Below are 20,833 nucleotides of genomic sequence, written 5' to 3'. Positions count from 1 at the left end.
GGAGAATTTTGAATTGCAGTCAGTAGTCAGTACAACCTTGCATGTAACTGTTAAGTTTGACATCTGGCTGCAACATCTCCACTATGAACCATTTTCACTCCGTGGCTAGACATTTCCCTTTTCAGGTAATTCATTATGCAATGGTTCACAGCTACTTTCCCATTAACCTAAGAATACCAAGACAAAACAACCAAAGCACTGCAGATGCTAGAAATCAGAAATTTCCTGGAAAAACACAGCAGGTCTAACAGCATCGTTGGAAAGAAAACAAGAGTTAAGGTTCTGGGTCCAGCGATCTTTCTTCAGGGCCTGAGCACTTTCTCCCATGTCCTTACTCCAAGCCCCACACACACCAGGCCTTGTTATCGCAAGGGCTGCTACTGCAAACTAATAACAATCCCCATTAGCAGCTATTCATTCTGGCAGACTGAGCATTACTCATTCCTTTATCTGTGAACCATTTTTCTCTCTCTGGGCTGTAGTTGTATCTAGATGTAATCAGGGGTAATATATTCAGGGGAATAGACATTGTTCTCTGTGGCCAGAGCCAAGAGTCCTGAAGGCTGTGTTGCCTTGCTGCCTGGTTTCAGGACATCTCAGTTGAGTTGCAGAGGAACTAGGAGTGGCAGTCCACATGGATACTGATGATACAGGTGCAAAGAGGAAAGAGACTGCTGAGGAATATGAGTAGTTAGATGTTAAATTAAAAACAGAACCAAAAACGCAATGTTTTCTGGTTAACAACCTTAGCCATGAAGCAATTGGCACAGGGTCAACAAGATTAAAGAGGTAAATGTGTAGGTCAAAGATTGGTGTAGGAGAAATTAGTCTGAATTCATGGGGCATTGGCACCAGTACTGGGAATGGAAGGAGTGTTCCAATGGGATGGGCTCCACCCTGAATCATTCTGCGACCAGGTGAATCACACGACCAGGGCTGTGACTGGGTCTTAAAACTGAATGGATTGGGAGGGGGGGTGGGGTTCAGTTCAATGGATGATTATGAAAGACATTAAAGGGAAGGAAGGCTCAGTTGAGATTGTTAAAATTTTCAGAACATGTAATAAGACAGGGAGGATGGAAAGGGTTAGGAGTCTGGCTTTCGGCACAGCAGACAAAGGACAAGTATGAGGAGGGGGCAGACAATGTGGAACAGACGGTATTGTACTTAAATGCATTCAGCATATGAAACAAGGTAAATGAACATGTAGTGCTGTTTGAAATTGGCGGGTACAATACTGTACATATCACAGAGATGTGGCTACAAGGGAATCCATGGCTGGGAACTAAATGTCCAAAGATAAGTGTCCTATTGAAAGGACAGGCAGGTGGGCAGGGGGACAGAGCTGCCTTGTAAGTAAGAAATAAAATTAACTCGGTAGCAAGAAGTGATATAGAACTAACAGGCGAAGAATCTATGTGGTTAGAGTTGAGGAACTACGAAGGTAATGCTCATGATGAGAGTATATTTGGCCTTCTGGCGGTAGACAAGATTCGGGGCAAAAAATAAAAACAGGAGAGAGAAAAGGAGCACAAAAAAAGCACTTTAACAATAATCACGGGCACTTCAATATGTAGCTGGTCTGGCAGAATCATGTTGGTAGCAGATCTCAGAAGGGGAATTTGTGGAATGTCTACGAGATGGGTTTTCGGGGCAGATGGTGACAGGCCCCACTTGGGAACAGGCAATTACAGATCTGGTGAAGTGTACTGAGGCACTTTAGGGAGCCTAAGGTGAAGGAAGGCCGAGGACGCAGTGAACATTAAAGGAAAGGATTCATCCTGCACTTTGACTGGATAAGCTGGAATCAGATTAATTGTATTACAATTGAGATAGGTAATTACAAAGACAAGGAAGAGTAGTTGGCCAGAGATGATTGGAAAGGGAGTCTTGCAGAGAAGAACAGCAATGGCAGGACTTTCTGTGGGTGATTAAAGAGGCAAAGTTGAAATTTTCCCAAGGAAGAAGAAACATTCTAATGGCAGGGTGAAGCAACCGTGGCTGACGGGAGGTCGGGGACAGCATAAAAGTAAAAGGGAAAGAATATAATGTGGTGAAGATTGGTGGGAAGTGAGAAGATTGGGAAGCCTTTAAAAAGAAGCAGAGGATAGCTGAAAAAAAATTAGGCATGACAGAGTGAAATATGAGGGTAAGCTAGCTAGTAATATAAAAGAAGGCTGCAAGAGTTTTTCAAGGCATAGAAAAGGTAAGAGAGAGGCAACAGTGGACATTGGACCACGAGAAGATGGGGCTGGATAAGTAGTATTGCACAACAAATAAATGGTGGAAGAGTAGTATTGGTGTTTTGCTTCAATTTCCACAGTGAAAAACATCTGTAGCTTACTAGAACTTCCAGAAAGTCAGGGGACAGAGGTGAGTATAGTGCCATCCTGATAAAGACCCTTTATCCCCAATCTCAGCCTTCTGCCAGTCAGCCAACCCTCTACCGATACTATAACCTTGTTCCTAATACAATAGGATCTTCTCTTATTTAGCAGCTTCCTTTGCAGCAGCCTGTCAAAGGCCTTCTGGAAATCCTTTGTTTAGCCTGCTTGTTACTTCCTCAAAGAATTCTAACAGAATTCTAAGGTGAAGGTGCTGAGGAAGCTGGAAGGTCTGAAGGTGGATAAATCAGCCACACAAGATGAAATACACACCAGAGTCCTGAAGGAAATGGCTGAGGAGATTGTATGGGCATTTGTCAGGAATCACTGCAGTCAGGGATGGTCCCAGAGGGCTGGAAAATAGTCAATGCCACACCCCTGTTTAATAAGGGAGGGAGGCAGAAACTATTGGCGCTTGAGCCTGCCTCAGCCATTGGTAAGATTTTAGAGTCCATTGCGAAGGAGGAGGTTGCAGAATAAGTGGTAAAATAGGGCAAAGTCAGCAAGCCTCCATCAAGTGGATGTCATGCCTGACAAATCTGTTAGAATTCTAAAGGAAGCTGCTAAATAAGAGAAGATCCTATTGTATTAGGAACAATGTTATGGCATCGGTAGAGGGTTGGCTGACTGGCAGAAGGCTGAGATTGGGGATAAAGGGTCCTTATCAGGATGGCAGTCTGTGACTAGCGAAGTTCTGCAGAGGTCTATGTTGGGACCACAGCTATTCATTTTATACATTGAGGATCTGGATGAAGGAACTAAGAGCATTGTTGCTAAATTTGCATATCACACAATGATAGGTGGAGGGATAGCCAGAAGTGCCAAGTAGATGATCCATCTTGGCCTTCTCCAGTAATCACCAGCATTACAGAAACTGGTCTTCAGCCAACTCGATTTGTCCCATGTAATATCAAGAAATAATTGGAGACACTGGATACTGCAAAGGTTATGGGCTATGACAACCTTCCGATAATGGTACTGAAGACTCGTGCTCCAGAACTTGCCACTCCCCTAGCCAAGTTGTTCCAGTGCAGTTATAACATTGGCACCTACCCGACAACGTGGAGAATCGGAGATAATGGGAACTGCAGATGCTGGAGAATCCAAGATAACAAAGTGTGAATCTAGCTGAACACAGCAGGCCAAGCAGCATCTCAGGAGCACAACAGCTGATGTTTCAGGCCTAGACCCTTCATCATGAAGGGTCTAGGCCCGAAACGTCAGCTTTTGTGCTCCTGAGATGCTGCTTGGCCTGCTGTGTTCATCCAGCCTCACACTTTGTTAACGTGGAGAATCGTCCAGGTTTGTCCTGTACAAACAAGCAGGAGAAAACCAACCAGGCCAATTACCGCCCCATCAATCTACTCTCGATCATCAGTAAAGTGATGGAAGGTGCCATCAACAGAACAATCGAACAGCATCTGCTCAACAATAACCTGCTTAGTGATGCCCAGTTTGGGTTCTTCCAGGGCCATTCAACTCCTGACTTCATTACAATCTTGGTTCAAACATGGACAAAAGAGCTAAATTCCAGAGGTGAGGTGAGAGTGACAGCCCTTGACATCAAGGCTGCATTCGACTGATTGTGGCTTCAAGGACCCCTGGCAAAACTGGAATCAATGGGTTGAGAGGCCAGGAATACTGTAGCAAGTAACTCACCACCTCACTCCCCAAAGCTTGTCAATCATCTACAAGACAAAGTTAGGGGTTTGATGGAATATTCTCCACTTACCCGGATAGGTGCAGCTCCAACAACACTCATGAAGCTTGACACCATCCAAGACAAAGCAGCCCACTTGACTGGCATCACACCCACAAGTGTCTACTCCCTCTGACACTGATGCTCAGTAGCAGCAGTGTGTACTGTCTACAAGATGCACTGCAGAAATTCACCAAAGATCCTCAGATAGCATCTTCCAAACACATGACCACATCTATCTAGAAGGACAAGGACAGACATATGGAAACACCATCACCTATAAATTCCGCTCCAAGCTACTCACCATCCTGACTTGGAAATATATGGTCATTTCTTTACTGTCGCTGGGTCAAAATCCTGAAATTCCCTCCCTGACAGAATTGTGGATCCACCCACCGCAGGTATATTTCAGCAGTTCAAGAAGGTGAATCACCACCAGCTTCTCAAGGGTAACTAGGGACAGGTAATAAATGCTGGCCAACCTGCAATGGCCCATATCCCACAAATGAAAAACAAAACAATGTGGAAAGTGTGAGATTATGTTCGGTAGAATAGAGGCATAGATTATTTTCTCAGTAGGAAAATTCTTCAGAAATCTGAAGCACAAAGGGATTTGGGAGTCCAAGTTCAGGATTCTCTTAGGTTAGCATTAATTTCATGAAGGCTAGAATACAAGAACAGAGAGGTATTGCTGTGGTTCTAAACGGCTCTGATCAGACCATATTTGGAATATCGTAAGCAATTTTGAACAACACATCTAAGGAAGGATGTGATGCTGTTGGAGAAGGTCCAGAGAATGATTATAGGAATGATCCCAGGGATGAAAGGCTTGTCATAGCAGGAGTGGCTGATGACTCTGGATCTGTACTTGATGGATTTTAGAATGGCGAGGTGGATGGGGTGGAGAATGTCATTGAAACTTAAAGAATACCGAGAAGCTTGGATAAAATGGGCATGGAGAAGATGTTTCCACTAGTGGGAGAGACAAAGACCTGAGGGCACTGCTTCAGAGTTAAGGAACACACTTTAGAACTGAAATGATGAGGAATTTCTCCAGCCAGTGAGTGGGTAATTCGTGAACTTTCTGACGCAGAATGTTGTGGAGGCCAAGTCATCAAATGTTTTTAAAACAGAGATAGATAGAGTCTTGATTAGTAGGGGGAGGAAGCATTACAGGGAGATAGCAGGATAATAGGTTTAAGAAACATATCAACCATAATTGAATGGTGGTGCAGACTCAATGAGTCGAATGGCGTAATTCTTGCCCTATAGCTTATGGTCTTTTAGTCATTACATGAGACTCATGTACCATGAATAATACATGACACAGAAAATTTCAATCCTGAATGTTTCCCAGATCTTCCTGCATGGGAGTACAACTTTTTCCAGTGTCTTTTTGAAAAACACTTGTGGAAACATCAGTGTGCATCCTCCTTTCAGATATATATTTTGAGAGGAAGGTAATTGGTGAAGGAGCTGAAGATGGTTGTACCAGAGATATGAGGAATTTCTTCAAATAACCACCATCATACTCTCAGCTTGACATCTTCCAACCAGCAGAGAGTGAACTTTCCCCTCTGATTCCCATTGACTTAAATTTTCCAGAGCACCTTGATGACACACTCGGTTAAATGCTGCTCTGATGTCAAAAGTACTCACTTTCCCCTCAACTCCTGCAACCAGATCTTCACAAACAGGCCAGACAATTGAAAGAACACAACAGTGTCACAGTGATGAACTTGCCTTAGAATTTCCCTTCTCTCTGTTACGAGCACCCGGATACTGTGCAGTACTATAGCTAATGATTAAGAACTCAGTGAGAAAGAGGAATTAAACATCTATTCCACCATGGCACAACCTGACAATCCATGCAAACTGAGAAATTGCCATGAACTTGAATGGTCCGTTTTTCTCTTGTATCAGCACAATGACTTCTTTTCTGAACGAAGCCTTATTCCCTGCAAGCTTCCAAAGAGATCAGATTTCATTAGAACAGCTGAATATGACAATTCACATCTTTGGATATACCTCAGTCAGGATGTGAGAGAAAATTACATAGTTCTCTTTAGTGCTGAGAAGGTGGAAGGGATACCTAAGAGATGTGTTCAAAGTTATGAAGGGCTTTCACACAGTAGATAAGAAAAAAAACTGTTTCCAAGGGTAGGAAGATTGGTAACCAGGGGACACAGATTTATGATAATTAGATAAAGAATCGATGGAGAGATGAGGAGACTGATTTAACAGAATATTGTTATGACCCGGAATGAAACATCTGACACAGTGATAGAAGCAGTTTCAATCGCAACTTTCAACAGTGAATTAGACATATACTTGAAAAAGAAAAATTTGTTGGGCTATGGAAGTAGAGCAGAGAAGTAGGGTCAATTGCACAGCTTTCTCAAAGAGTTAACGCCATCGTAATGGGCTGTTCCTGAGCCAGAAGATCCTATCATTCTTCTTTAAAGTGACGATTATTGCTTCAAGGTTGTGCCAACTGTATAAGAAATAAAAATGATCGCAAAGGGAAGAAGTCTGTGCACAGAAAACATTTGTTTTTTAAATGTACATCAGTGACATTAGGCTGAATAAAATGTCTTATTGTTACCTTTGGGGCTACCATACCTTTGGGGCTGGTTGTTTTAAAACAACATTGCCACCTATTGTGATATTGTGGTCAAGCTGTCAAAGGGCTGAAACTGGATGAGAAACTGTAAATCTGTAGCATCCTGGACTTAAATGGTCTTGGCATCAATCTTGTTTACAAGATATAAATCTTGGTTGAGGCCTTTATCAGTTGCCCGAGGAGTTCGTGAGGGAGTGGACTCTGGGAGGGAGCTGTTAGGAATGGGAAGATATAAATTGAGGGTGGGGCTTGAGGCCTATTCACTTAGCTGAGGAACTGGACAGTCACTGCTCTTAGGGATTGTCTGCAAATTGTTATAAGTTAGAAAAACATCTCTTTTTGGCAAGTGGCTGTACTTGGATTTAACTGAGAAAGTTAAGGCCAGTGTAAAGTGATGATAAAAGTAACGGAACCGGAGTAAAGTTAATGCTTAAAGTAAAATTTGCAAAAGTTTAAGATGAGGACGTTGCATTGCAGCAAGAGTTTCTGGAGTGAAATAAAGGCCTTGGCATAATTAGCATTTTTTAAAGGGAAGAACTAACGAGCCAAATCCTAACCAACAAGCACCCATGACAAACTCCTCTTGTGCATTTCTGGAAATCATGGACTATTCTAGTGCCCGTGGCAACCATGTGTGCAGGAGCTTTGTTGAGCTTCAGCTCGTGGCTACCAGAGCTGAAGCTGCACTTAGGCTCACCGTGGAGCATCCGCGATGCTGAGATTGTGAGGCTCAGCAAATTCAGTGAGGCGGTCACACTGCAGGGAAGTATTGAACAGGCCGAAAGGGGATGACTGACCTCCAGGCAGAGCACAGGAAGGCAGGTCATGCAGGAGTCCCTTGTGGCCAACCCCCTGTCTAACAGATAGAACCGCTTTGGATACTGTTTGGGACTACTTCACCAGCAAAGGCTGTCCATAGCACCATGGGGTAACTCTGTTGTACAAGAGAGGAGGAAGAAGAATGGCGGGGTTGTAGTGACAGGGGTTTCAATAATAACAGGAACAAACAAGGGTTTCTGTGCAGGTAAAGGTTGGAAAGTTATCTTCCCAGTTTGTAGGTCAAGAACTTCTTGGAGTGGTTACATAGCCTTCTGAATGGGAGTATGCACAGCCAATGTTTGTGCTATTTATGAGTGCCAATGCTGTTATTCAAAAAGGTCATACAAGCAGAATATAAGGATGTAATTAACATGTAGGACCTCAAAAGTGGTAATCTCAGGGCCACTACCAGTGCCGTTTGCTCGGGAGAGTAAAAATAACAGGATATACCCAATGACAAGAAAAATGGTACAGGATAAAGAGATTCAGATTCTAGGAGCACGGGGACTATACAATGGAACTGTTAGAATTGCTATTTGCGGTAAGGGTTACATCTGAGCAGGACGGGGATAATGTTCTTTAGGATTGGGGAGTGGTGGTTTGGTTTGCCATTACTGTTAATGAGGGTTCAAAGTAGAATGGCAGGAGATTGAGAACCTAAGCAGGGAGACAGAGAAGGGTGAAACAACAATAGAAGCAGAAGACACAATGATAAGAAGCAAAAGTGGAAGGCAGAAACAAAGGCATAAAACAATTAGGGCCACTGTAAAATAAAGATGAGATGACAAACAGTATAAAAGCCAAGTCTAAAGGCTTTGTGTCTAAATAAACAGAACATTCGCAATTAGATAGGTGCATTAGCACTGCAAATAGATACTAGCAATTCTATAGATAACAAGGTGTAGAGCTGGATTAACACAGCAGGCCAAGGAGCATCTTAGGAGCAGGAAAGCTGATGTTTCGGGCCTAGACCCTTCATCAGAAATGATGAAGTGTCTAGATCCGAAACGTCAGATTTCCTGCTCCTAAGATGCTGCCTGGCCTGCTGTGTTCATCCAGCTATACACAGTGTTATCTTGAATTCTCCAGCGTCTGCAGTTCCTATTATCTCTGATACAAGCAGTTCTATAGTTTTGATTACAGAGACATTGCTGCAGGATAACTGAGGGTGGGAACTGAAAATTCAAGTGTATTAATTATTTAGGAAGCAAAGATGAAAAGTGAAGGGAGATGAGATAGCATAGTTAGTAAGGTCAAGGGAGAAATGTAAGTCACTACCGTAAGTCACTACCGTTACGTTGATGACTGTATTGGTGCCACCTCTTGCTCCCAAGAGGAGCGCAAACAGTTCATCCACTTCACCAACACCTTCCACCCCAACCTTAAGTTCACCTGGGCCATCTCTAACACATCCGTCACCTTCCTGGACCTCTCTGTCTCCATCTCAGGCAACCAGCTAGAAAGTGATGTCCATTTCAAGCCCACCGTCTCCCACAGCTACCTAGAATACACCTCCTCTCACCCACACTCCTGCAATAATGCAATCCCCTATTCCCAATTCCTTCGCCTCCGCCACATCTGCTCCCAGGATCAAGCTTTCCACTCCCGCACATCCCAGATGTCCGCGTTCTTCCAGGACCACAACCTCCCCCCGCAGTGCTCGAGAACTCCCTCGACCATGTCTCCCGCATTTCCCACAACACATCCCTCATATCCCACCCCCGCAATAACCGCCAAAAGAGAATCCCCCTCGTCCTCACATACCACCCCACCAACCTCGGAAACAACGCATCATCCTCCGACACTTCCGCCATCTACAATCTGACCCCATCACCCAAGACATTGTTCCATCCCCACCCTTGTCTGCCTTCTGGAGAGACCACTCTCTCCGGGACTCCCTTGTCCGCTCCAGACTACCCTCCAACCCCACCACACCTGGCACCTTCCCCTGCAACCACAGGAAGTGCTACACTTGCCCCCACACCTCCTCCCTCACCCCCATCCCAGGCCCCAACATGACTTTCCATATCAAGCAGATGTTCACCTGCACATCTGCCAATGTGGTATACTGCATCCACTGTACCCGTTGTGACTTGCTCTGCATTGGGGAAACCAAGCGGAGGCTTGGGGACCGCTTTGCAGAACACCTCCACTCGGTTCGCAATAAACAACTGCACCTCCCAGTCGCGAACCATTTTAACTCCCCCTCCCATTCCTTAGATGGCATGTCCATCATGGGCCTCCTGCAGTGCCATAATGATGCCACCGGAAGGTTGCAGGAATAGCATCTCATATTCCACTTGAGAACCCTGCAGCCCAATGGTATCAATGTGGACTTCACAAGCTTCAAAATCTCCCCCTCCCCCAGTGCATCCTCAAACCAGCCCAGCTCGTCCCCTCCCCCCACTGCATCCTAAAACCAGCCCAGCTCATCCCTGCCTCCCTAACCTGTTCTTCCTCTCACCTATCCCCTCCTCCCACCTCAAGCCGCACCTCTATTTCCTACCTACTAACCTCATCCCCCCTCCTTGACCTGTCTGTCCTCCCCAAACTGACCTATCCCCTCCCCACCTCCGCACCTATACTCTCCTTTCCACCTATCTTCTCCTCTATCCAACCTCGGTCCGCCTCCCCCTCTCTCCCTATTTATTTCAGAACCCTCACCCCATCCCTCTCTCTGATGAAGGGTCTAGACCTGAAACGTCAGCTTTTGTGCTCCTAAGATCCTGCTTGGCCTGTTGTGTTCATCCAGATCCACACTTTGTTATCTCAGACAGAAGGCATTCTTATTGCCAGCTTCGAATAAAGTTACATTCACATTTGCACCAAATATGGGAAACACACTAGATGACAAATGTCACATATCACAGTGCATATTCCTTCAGTGGTGCATGGCAATGTCTGTCTGGAAAATTGTCCAAGCCTCCATGCTCTGATCTGACTCAAGAGATAAGAGTGCTCCCACTGAGCCACAACTGACACTACCACTGGAACTGAGGCAGATTTTACCCCATTTCTGAAATGTTCCTTTACTGAGGAGACGTTGAGAGACAATGCAGTGCATTTTCTTTTGATGTCGTGACCTTCAAAGAGAGTACATAAGACAGGCCTCTGGGCCCAATGGGTCTTTCCCACTGACACAAGCTCAGAACTAAGAAAATCAACAGATTGTAAATCAAAAGTCTTGGAATAATAACAGATGACGACGGCAGAGTAGGCAGCATTTGGGCTCCTGCGCCCGGGCTTGTCGTCTTCATACACACTTTTCTTTTTTTTCTTTTTCCTTCTACTTTCTTTTCATCTCAAGTTCCTCTCACTAAGAGAACCCTTAGGCAGGAGGCACCTTCGATGGTCTTCGGAGCAGCAGCGGCATTTTCAGAGACTGCATGGCTGCAGAGATTGGCCTATGGTCGTCCTGAGAAGCCTGGAGCAAGATTCGTGCTTCCGCATGGAGTAGGCCCCTGGTTGTGCCATGGCATGAGCTGGTGTAGCCCAGAATGGAACTCCAATGTCGGCATGCTGTAGCAGTGGAGGGGAAAAGTTGGACTCCCTTTTAGTTATCCCTTTTTGCTTAGTTTAGTCTAAGTTAATGTGAATGGCACTTATATACGATCAACGGTATACACTTTTCACTGTATTCTATATTGAATACACATGACAGTAAAGGGTATCCATTGTTCATTTGAGATCAAAGAAATAGTGAGGAAGTGTATTAGCTTGAAAAACCATGATGTAAAATTTGCATGGGTGGAGATAAGAAATATAATCAAACAGAAAATATTATAAGTGATTGTCTGTAGTCCTTCAAACAGTCTTGGAGATGTAAAGGAATGCATTAAACAAGAAATCAGAGGCACATGCAATGAGGGTACAATGATAATCATGGGTGATTTTTGATTTTAATTTACATAAGATTGGACAAACTGAATTCGCAATGGTATTATGGAGGGGGGTTTCATGGAGTACATAGATGATGTTGTTGTTGACGAATATGTTGAAGAACCAATGATGGGGCTCTAGATGGTGTATTATGCTATAAGAAAAGATTAATCAAAGTTTTTTGTTTGCAAAGTCCTTTGGAGAACAGTGACCATAATAGATAGATTTCTTCATTAAGATGGAGAGTGAAGTAGTTGAATCTGAAATTAAGGTCTTGATTCTAAATAAAGAGAACTATGAGAGTATAGGGTTCCAACTAGCAAGGGATGGACTGGTGAGCCTTATTACGGTGCAGAGATGCAGAAGAAAAGGTGTCATAAATAGAGTTTAAGTAATAAGTAATTAGGGAATGGATTAGATCAAAAGAAGAGACATATAAATTGACGGACAAAAAAAAACAGTAATCCCAAGGATTGGGAGCATTTTAAATTTCAGCAAAAGAAAACAAAAAGTTTGATCAAGAGTAGGAAAGTACTGTACCAGAGTGAAATCATAGCAAGCATAGAAACTGATTGTAAAACCTTCTTTAAAAATGTGAAGAGAATTTGTAAAGATAAATGTAGGTCCCTGACAGCCAGAAGATGAGAAATTGTCATGGGGAATAAAGAACGCATATTTTTGTTCTGTCCTCAGAAAGGGGGCACAAATAAATTTCTAGAAATGGTAGGGAACCAAGTGTCTAGTGAGGTGACAGAATTGAAGGAAGTCAATATTAGTCAGAAAATGGTGCTGGGGACATCAATAGGGTTAAAGGCTGGCAAATCATGAGGACATGATCATCTATATTCCAGAATACTAAAGGAAATGGCAACAGAAATGTTGGATGCATTGATGGCCATCTTCCAAATTCTATGGACTTTGGAGCAATTCCTACAGATTGCCAGCAAATGTAACCTCACTGTTTAAAAACAGAAGACAAAAAAACAGACAAATAGAGTCCAGTTTGCCTAACACCAGTAGTGGTAAACATACTAGAGTTTACTATAAAATGTACGGTATCAGAACATTCGAAAACTGTTACAGGATTAGACAAAGACAACATGGATTTATGAAAGGTGAATCATGCTTAACAAATCTGCTGAATCTAATTAGCAGCACAGATAAGACAGAACAGTGGATGTGGTGTATTTGGATTTGCAGAAATCATTTGATCAAGTCCCTCAATAGAGATTGGTGATACCGTAAATTTAAAGCACATGTGAAGGCGGGGTATGGGGGCTAATAAGGGCATGGATTGAGTATTGGTTGACAGACAGGAAGTACAGAGTAGGAATAAATAGAACTTTTCAAAGCAGCAGTCGATGATGAATGGATTACCATAATGACCAATGCTTGGATTTCAACTCTTTATGAAGGAACCAAATACAACATTTTAAAGTTTGGTCAGAATCATAGAATTCCTACAGTGTGAAAACAGGCCCTTCGGCCTAACAAGTCCACACTGACACACAGAGCATCCCACCCAGTCCTATTCCCCTTACTTCACATCCATGAACACAACAGGCAATTTGGCAAGGTCAATCCACCTAGCCTTCGCGTCTTTAGATTGTGGGAGGAAACCGGAACACCCAGAAGAAACCCATGCAGACAAGCACCAGGCAGGATTATGATTGCAAAGAGAATGCAAGGAAGCTTCAAGATGATTCAGACACATTGAGTGTTTGGGCAAATGCAGTACAATGTGGATAACTGTCATACAGCTATACAATTCAGCGTGATAAATGGAAATGAGGAGCACTATTTAAATGGAGATATATGGAAGTGTGGATGCACAAAGCAATCTGGGAGCACTTGCACACCAGTCATTGAATGTAGATAGGCAGGTGGAGCAAGGGATTAGAAAGACAAAAGGTATACTGCCTTCGTTAAAAGAGAATTTGAGTTCAAAAGTGGGGCTGTCTTACTACATTTATGCAGATCCTTGTTGAGATCATAGCTGGAGTATTACATATTATATTGTTCTCCCTACTAAAGAAAGGACATACCTACCATTGAGGAAGTGCTTTGCAGATTCACTAGGCTGACACTAGGAATGGTAGGACTGTTGTATGAGGAGAAAGTGATTTGACTGAGTCTGTTTCACTCGAGTTAAAAGGATGATAAGGAATGATTCCAGCCAGGCTGGACAGACAAGATGTAGGAACGGTGTTTTTCCTGGCGAGGGAGTCTAGAAACAGAAGACACAATCTCAGGATATGGGGTAGACCAGGGTAGAGGAAACATTTCATCATTCAAACAGCAGGAACCTTTGGAATTCACAACCACAGAAAGCAGTAGAAGCCAAGTCACTGAGTGTATTCAAGAAAGAGACAGATAATGTTTCAATTTTAAAGATATCTAGGGTATGTAGAGAAAGCAGCGATTTGGCATTGAAATAAAAGATGAGTCATGATCATATTGAATGGCAGAGTTGGTTTGGGCTGAATCTCTGACACCCATTCCTAGTTTCTGTGTTCCTATCCTAATGAGCCATTGAGTGGTGCTTTCATAAGATAGCCATCTGCCATCTTAAAGAATTGTCTAGTCTTCTGCCACCCTCAGAAAGGATATTTTTCTACTTCTAATTCAAAGAAGCACTACCTTGTCAAATGCACCTCAATACAAATTACTTATACCAATTACATATTTTATGCACTTTCAAATAGTTTTTTGCATGCTTTCTCTTTGAAGATCCTGGGTATCATGGATTGCTCTTGGCAGCTACAGCACAAATCTCACAAAGCACTGAATATTTCTGGACCAAAGGAAAGGGCAGTCACAGTAAATGGATGAAAATGCTTACCCAAACAAAAAAGTTCCTGCTGAAACCTCAGAACTACTTTGATGAGATGTGAATTTGAAATTAGCAATGCGAAGGGCATCCACAATCAGTAACTGCCAAATGGCAGTGTAAATACACTAATATAGGAAAACTTTCCATCGAGAATGACACACTGAAATACGTAAGACTTTCACCTAGCTTAAGTCTGGCAATAATTCCACAATGATAGACAGGGATATTCATCCGGCCTTATAGCTGTTTAAATCTCAAAGTTCAATGCAGATATTTATTTTTTCAGTTTTATTAACTAAGCCAGGATTAAAGCTCACTGGGTGAGATTGGTGACCGAGTCTGTCATGTTTAGATTAGCAATCTTTTTGACTTCTTGAGTTGGCATTTTATTGTAACTGGCTCTTTGCTGGTTGGATTAATCACTACTTTCATCTCAGAATACTCAGGCTGTTAATATTTTCCCTGGAGGTAGCCTGTTCCTGAAAAGACATCTGGATACTCTTCTGATTTGATGTAATGTGACTAGGTTCACAAGTCTCATTTGTGGCTACAAGATGTCTGTATTGTATTGGCAAATACATTTTTCTGCTGGATTTTAACTAATTCCATTTGGTGCGCTGTTTGCTTTTGAACAAAAGCTGTGTCATTATAATTTATGATGACTGCAACTTCTGTGTGGCACTCAACATTCTTGAAGTCAAAATTGCAAATGGTATTTTCTCAATATTGCCTTGTCATATTTGGTCCTAGGTTCATAAAGATTTATTTCTTCAAAGTTGTGCTTGGCCAGGTCTCCTATCTTACAGTTTGTGACACAGCTACCAAATTTTAATCGATCTTTGTCAATGTATAGACCTGGTTAAAAATGTTGCAATGATATCAGCATTCACCTATCCTTTGCCCAGTGACTGGCTTATAATTGCACCCTATCTGCTTGATGGGATGTGGTTAAGTTTGAGTTGAATACCTATTTTATTCATGTTCGATTTTGTGTCCTACTGAAATCAGTGGAGTTTAAAGGAGGCATTTAAAATGGACAGATTCCCTGTGGGAGGGGTTAGTTGAGAATAAACATGTTGTAACCATCCTGCCATTTTGGTTTAATGGCCTTCAGTTTGTGAGTTCCCTCCATGGCTGCAGTGTTGTGAATTGCGCCCATTCTTTGGCTCTTTGTTTAACATTGAAAGTAAAAGTTATTCAACTTTTAGCTATTTGCACTGCCCCACTCCAACCTCTGATCGCCTTACCATCTAGTGCAGACTTTCTCTGTCAATGTGTAAGCTTCTGTCTACTAACAACTGCTTTGTCTCAATTTGTGGCTATATCAGATCGACTCCACTTGTTGGCCAGCATCTCAGCTTCGGATGTAGCAGGCATACTGTGAGAACACACCATGGTTTTATTGTGCTGTGATTTCTGAGTGCTCTGCTGCTCAGCAAAATCGCAAAATTTATACTGTCACACATGGGCACCTCCAACTGCCAGTGACTGCAGGCAGCTGCTTACATTTCCTCTGCAATGCCATCCCCTCCATTTGCTGTTCATGTTCACGGTAGCAGGTAAGAAGCTATGCCACTCAATGGCCTCAGTTGTACATGCGAGGAAGTGTTTTCCTGCGGCTCCACGGAACTGCAGAGCTTATTGACTTCAATCTCTCTACACTGCAGGGAACATTTTATGTGCCATTGCAAATTTTATTATTGCAGCATTCTACTCTATTATGGCAGTAATCCTGTCGTAGGGGGCTAGTCTTCTTCTTCCTGTTCAATTTACCCCTCCCACTGCTGGCCTGAGCCCTGCCAGCAAATGAACTATCTCTGCCGCTCTGTGCATTCTGTCTCCAGAATGTCTGTTTGCTTAGAAACGATATTATATCAGCACAAAAGTTGTTATTGCATGTAAGAATAGCAACCAGAGCTTTCAGATCTGCAGTTAAATCTTTGCCTTCATTTCTGGGGCTTTTAACTGTTCCATGCCTGTAGATACATTTAACATTCACATGGTGACATCTTTTCTGAAGTCTAATTTCTGAGGTTTTTAGTGGTAAACAAATTATCTGTAAGCATTTTTAGAACTAGGTGCACCCAGTAAGGAAAAAAATTGGTTTTCATGTTTAAACAAACACAAACAACAATTGCTACAGAAACTTAGCAGGTCTCAAAGCATCTGTGGAGGGAAAGCCCAGTATCCCTTCTTCAGAACTGAGGTAGCTAAGAAAAAAATAGCAATTAAGCTGCTGAGAGGGGATGAGAGTTGTGGGAGTGGAAAGGTGGAAAGGGAGGCTAGAGAGGGAAAAACAAATAGGCAGATAAAAGGATTGTTGATATGTAATGAGATCAGACAGCTGGACCTCACAGAGTAGGAGTTCCCTGATGGGGGCCATTAATCTGGTCCAATCAGGGACATCTGGCTGACATAAAGCAGTGAAAGTCAGGGATATTGAGATGCCAGATGCTTGACTCAATGAGAGGCAGTGCTATCATCAAAGGCTATGCATTCATAAATAAAGAGTGGTTGGTGATGGGATGCCAGCCTCCGAAGAGTTAGTAAGCAGGGAAGAAGAAAAGCTAAAACAGGAAATGCTGGTAAACCTCAACAACTCTGGCATCATCTGTGGAAAGAAAGCAGAGTTAACACTTTAGTCCGGTGAGTCGTCGTCAGAAATTTGCTGACATATGTCTATACTGGTATACTGGAAGATTGGGAAAATGGTCTTGTTTGATTCAATATGTTCATTTTATTATTTAAGTTATTACATGCTTATTGCACATTCCTTCATATATAATCTTCTGGGATCAAATCCGATCCACGTCACTAATATATGGCTGAGTGAGTTTTGAGAAGATTTGTGAGTTTGATGTGAGTTTGCCCGCTGAGCTGGAAGGTTAGTTTCCAGACGTTTCGTCGCCATTCTAGGTAACATCATCAGTGAGCCTCCGACGAAGCGCTGGTGTTATGTCCCGCTTTCTATTTATCTGGTTAGGTTTCCTTGGGTTGGTGATGTCATTTCCTGTTCTTTTTCTCAGGGGATGGTAGATTGGCTCCAAATCAATGTGTTTGTTGATGGAGTTCCGGTTGGAATGCCATGCTTCTAGGAATTCTCGTGCATGTCTCTGTTTGGCTTGTCCTAGAATCGATGTGTTGTCCCAATCAAAGTGGTGTCCTTCCTTATCTGTATGTAAGGATACGAGTGATAGTGGGTCATGTCATTTTGTGGCTAGTTGATATTCATGTATCCTGGTGGCTGGCTTTCTGCCTGTTTGTCCAATGTATTGGTTGTCACAGTTCTTGCAAGGTATTTTGTAGATGACGTTCATTTTGATAAAACAGCTCTGCCAATCATCGAACCCAAACTTTGGGTCCGCTACGTGGATGACACCTTTGTCATCACTAAACAAAACAAATTAGAGGAAACCTTCAAGACCATCAATAAGACCCTTTACTGGCATAACATTCACAAAAGAGGAGGAAAACAACAACAAACTGCCATTCCTAGATGTCACAGTAGAGCGAGCAGTCAATGGGGAACTTCAAACCAGCATCTACAGGAAAACAACACATACGGACCAAATACTGAACTACAGGAGCAACCATCCCAACACCCACAAACGAAGCTGCATTAGAACATTATTCCAACGAGCCACCACACACTGTAGCACAGAGGAACTACGCAGAGCAGAGGAAAATCACCGATACAGCGTATTCAAAAAGAATGGGTACCCAATGAACACAGTCCGCCGATTTATCAGCAACAAACCCAAACAAACAGATAAAACGGGCCCAGAAACCATAACTACTCTCCCCTACATCAAAGACATTTCCGAAATGACTGCCAGACTACTCGGACCTCTTGGCATCAGGGTAGCCCACAAACCCACCAACACACTAAAACAGCAGCTAATGAACTTAAAAGACCCTATACAGACAACAAACAAAACGAACGTCATCTACAAAATACCTTGCAAGAACTGTGACAAACACTACATTGGACAAACAGGCAGAAAGCTAGCCACCAGGATACATGAGCATCAACTAGCCACAAAATGACATGGCCCACTATCACTCGTATCCTTACATACAGATGAGGAAGGACACCACTTTGAATGGGACAACACATCCATCCTAGGACAAGCCAAACGGAAACACGCACAAGAATTCCTAGAAGCATGGCATTCCAACTGGAACTCCATCAACAAACACATTGATTTGGAGCCAATCCACCATCCTCTGAGAAAAGAACAGGAAATGACATCACCAGCGCAGGAAATGACATCACCAACCCAAGGAAACCTAAACAGATAAATAGAAAGCGGGACATAACACCAGCGCTTCGTCGGAGGGTCACTGATGATGTTACCTAGAATGGTGACGAAACATCTGGAAACTAACCTTCCAGCTCAGCGGGCAAATTCACATCCAGATATAGCTGAGTGTAAGATTTTTGGGACTTGGAAGCATCCGGAGATAAATGAGAATACAGAGATGACTGTTTTTATTAATGCTTTTTCTCCAAGCTTTCTCCTGCTTTTTACACCTCCAACTACCGTGTTGTTCTATTTTGCAGCTTCAAGTGAACAACATAAACAAACTGCTACTTCAAAATAGGACACCATTACCTCAGCATTAGATGTAATTCATGGGAGCAGTCTCGCTGCTGAGCCAGAAGGTAATGGTTTAAAGTCTTTGAAATGACGAATACTATAATGCAATGCTGAAAGAGCACCATACCCTTCGAAACCCCTTCCATCAGATAAAGCATTAAATCAAGTTCCATCTGCCCTATCCAGTAATGAAAAGCATTTTAGGTCAAATGTGCCTTTTTGTCACATAACAAATGGTTCAGTTATATTGGACACAGAGTTCAAACAAAGCCCAATTCACTGAGCAGCAAAACCTTATTTTGCATTCAGCTACTTAAATTTATGCACATGCTTTAAAATTACAGAACATCCCCAGATGCTTAACAGAGACATTATAGGCTGAATTTTATGAGTCCCAACACACAACCACCGTATTAGAGGCTCAGTGGGAGAACTTATAAAATCGGTTGATCTTCCTACCTACGTCATCCTATCTCCCATATTAATGGCTATTCAAGTGTCTCATTCTGCCCCGTCATGATTTTACTTATTGAAGATGAGCAACCTGGAAGCTTACATTATATGGGCTGCAGTTGGGCAGGAACGGAAGGCACTTCCTTTGGAGGTTACATGTGTCCATTGGAGGCATGTCCCTTCCAAAATCATACCTCCCTTTCATACCCCCTGTCTTGACACCTCAAACCTGGTCCATGCCACTTTCTACCCCGGCTGAGATCAGGCATCCAGGACTATCCAAGCCGCTGGTCTTACCTTCAAGTCCAGCCCTAACGGTTTTTTTTTCCCTTGGGTATCCCTGCAGAGGCTTTCGTTCCATTCTGCAATTTCTGGAAGTCACAGAGATGCCAACCAATCTAAGCCAGGGCTTCCTCCCAGACTTGGGTGGAAGACTCGACCTGAAACAATTAAGGTTGCTCTCAGTGTAATATCATTGTCAGGTAGTCTGGTTTTGGTTGGATAGTCTGATAATTGGCTTTTCAGTCAGAGGGTTGTAGGAAATTTTATGAAACAACAGAACTCTTGGAAACTTGTGCAGGTGGAAGAGCAGAGACGGGAAAGCAGAGAAAGGAGCAACTTGAAAGCAAAAATTAGAATTTGAAGTCAAGACGATCATTGACCTGAGACTAGAGTTAGTAGCTGATTGGGACTTGATGTGAGTTAGGACAGTGGGAAACAAGGTTTTGGATGATCTCAAGTTTCTAGATGGTTGTGCGTGAGATACATGCCTGGAGTTATTGGAATAATAAAGTCTAAAAGTAGCTACCGCTAAAATTCTCTGCATAGTTGCTGGATCATCATAAGACCCATGGAAAGAGTGAAATCATTTTGGCTCTTTTCCTAATACTTAAGAGGCATGTCATTAGAATTTTATGAGCCACTTAGAGTTTCAATGGAAATGCCACCTGATGGATTACTGCCTATTCCTCATCGGCTGGCATTTGAGGTGGTCTCTATGTCTTTGTTCATATTTTGTGTTTCAAAGAATAAGACTCGTGAACTGTTTCTGATTCTATTTCTGAGTAGGCTTTTTCATATAAATCCTTAACAATTTAGGATCTGTTTGTTGCATTTCTGATAAAAGAGGATGGCTAAAAAAAAATCAGCCTCAATCTCTTGATGCCTTTGCCTTCATCCTTTTTGCATATCATTACATTTTTATGAATTGCATTCCCAAAATATCTCTCTGTTTTATAGACCCCTTTTCTTGCTGACTAATTCAATGACCTTGAGATCTAGTCCCAACACAGTCAGGAAACAATCCAGGGCGGTCTCCTTGTAACATTTCAGTTTTGCTTTTATCTACTAGTTGGTTCTACCATCCTTAGTGAAGCCAATTTTCTTGAATCTGTCAAGTCATTTCTCAAAATAAAATAAATTCCTTTGATCGGAATTTGTTTTGGTACTCCTATACAGCTTCTCCATTTACCAAGCTACTCTTCAATTCAATGCTAGAAATTAAGACTTGTTTTTGACCTCCATGTATACTTCCAATGAATA

Source organism: Stegostoma tigrinum, chromosome 15 (genome assembly GCF_030684315.1).
Source record: "Stegostoma tigrinum isolate sSteTig4 chromosome 15, sSteTig4.hap1, whole genome shotgun sequence".
Lineage (NCBI taxonomy): Eukaryota > Metazoa > Chordata > Chondrichthyes > Orectolobiformes > Stegostomatidae > Stegostoma > Stegostoma tigrinum.
Note: the sequence above shows the minus strand (reverse complement) of the source record.